This window comes from Monodon monoceros, unplaced genomic scaffold (assembly GCF_005190385.1).
Source record: "Monodon monoceros isolate NGI ecotype Baffin Bay Population unplaced genomic scaffold, NGI_Narwhal_1 Super_Scaffold_18, whole genome shotgun sequence".
In the NCBI taxonomy this organism is placed as follows: Eukaryota; Metazoa; Chordata; class Mammalia; order Artiodactyla; family Monodontidae; genus Monodon; species Monodon monoceros.
Genome location: NW_021703774.1, coordinates 144,421,368 through 144,423,225, shown reverse-complemented (window position 1 = coordinate 144,423,225; position 1,858 = coordinate 144,421,368). Strand labels below are relative to the sequence as shown.

Sequence of the window (1,858 nt, the reverse complement as noted above, 5' to 3'; positions counted from 1 at the left end):
CTCAGGGGAATGCAGAAGGATGCCCAGGGATAGTGAAGGGGGCAGGAAATTCAGAGACCCTGACCAACTCTGACAAGGGAACACCCCCTTGACTCTGCCCCCTGCCTCTGCATGCAGTCATCAAGCCCTGTGGACTTGCCCTCCTAAGAGCCTTCTCTGCCCTCCATTCCTCTAATGATTCTCCATTAGAGGATCATTGTCAACATCCCCCGACCCCTCCCATTACTGTACCTGTCTCCAGCTGTGGGCCCTGACTCCAATCTCCCTCCCTCCAATCCATAGTCCCCTCTGCATCCAGGCTCTGGTCTTTTCTTGAGAACTTTCACTGGCTCATCTGTAGCATTCTCATCCAGCTTCAGCAGCCTGGTGGAGTTTTACCTGTTGAGTAGAAGGAAGACTAGGCATGGACTTAAGTCACCAGCAAATGACTGGATTTAAGATTTGATATTTTTTAAGTTTGAAGTGATCTTGGGGAAATGTGAATTTTACTGGACATCATACCTTTATTTTGAAGTTGAATCTTGAAGCCACGTTGGGACGCCATAACCATCTGCTGTCCAGAGCCCCTCACCTGGCCATTTGCCCCGCAGGCTCTCCAGCCTCCACTGAACAGCTCACCTGCATGTGCCCACCTGCTGCAGCCCAGCTCCAGTGTTGTGTGACCTGAGGGAAGTCCCTTAACCCTTGTGTGCCTCAGTCTCCTCGTCTGTTAAATGAGGTGGGGGAGGGGCGGTTAGGTATCTACCCTATGACAACGTGTGAGCACGAAGAAATGGTACAGAACACGGCTGGCACATGGACAGTGCTCACTGTCACCTGCCACTGTTATGCTTCTTGGAGTCTCGGCCTTCGCACAAGCTATTTCCTCTGCCTGGAACATTCTCCTCCCACTGACCTTTCCTTCAACCCAACCAATTCCTTCCGGCCTTCAGAGCTCAGTCTAAGTGTCTCTTCCTCTCAGCGCGGCGCCTTAACCATAAACGAATAAATGCGGTGAGAAGGCGCCTGAAGAGTAGGGTGTGCAGATCGGGGCTAGTCAATGGAGGAGTTTCCGTGAGGAGCCTTCTCTCGCAAGCCGCTGAGGGCCGTGACAATTCAGATGCGCAAAGGTTCAGGAAGGGCACCACAGCTCCTTGACCGGCGGGAGGCGGGAAGCGGGTGCGCACCGGGATCCGAAGGGCGCCCAGCCAGACCTAGCGGTGGCAGTGCGGCTGCTGGAGCTGCCGGGGCGGCCCGCCGGAGGCGCCAGCCGGGAGCGCGCGGAAACCAGGCGGGTGGGCGCGCCAGGAGCAGTGACGGAGCAGGCGTCAGGTGTCCGGGAAAGAGCTCCCAAAGGCGCACGCAAGGGGACTGCGGAGAAGGCACCAAGAGGCCGGCGAGGAGCTGCGGTGGCTGGGAACCCGGGCCCGGCTGCTAGCAGAGGGATGCGCCTCAGTCTCGGGCCTGCCTGTCACCCGCGGTGCCCGTCTACCTCTAGACCCGACTGAGGCATTTCCGGTCCTGGAGCGACACTCGTGCACCAGGAGGGGCTGCGGGGTCAGTCCTCGGGCCGGACCGAGAGTTGGGATGCCACCCGGGCAGGATGACCAAGGACACGCCCCGCGGGAGGGCAGGGTCCGATCTCCCCGAACCGCTCCGCTACCCTGGGTCCCCAGGCCGAGTCCCCGCGCCCGCCCGACAGCGCGGCCAGCGGCGGGAGGGGAGCCCAGGACGACCTCGAGGCCCCCGACGGCTGGGCTAGGGATTCCTCGCCGACCGCCTACCAGCGGGTCGCATCTCAGGTCGCCAACACCTGGCATCCAGAGCCCCTTCCTGGGGCGTCTGTTCCGCGTCCTTGGTCCCGCCGCTGTGCCCCCAT

General features: G+C 60.4%; 1 protein-coding gene across 1 annotated transcript in view; it reads left to right on the top strand.

Moving 5' to 3' along the window:
• Nucleotides 1–1,858, top strand: part of ARMH1 (armadillo like helical domain containing 1) — a 107,361-nt gene that overhangs the window by 98,721 nt on the left and 6,782 nt on the right. The gene's annotated exons all lie outside the window — the stretch shown is intronic.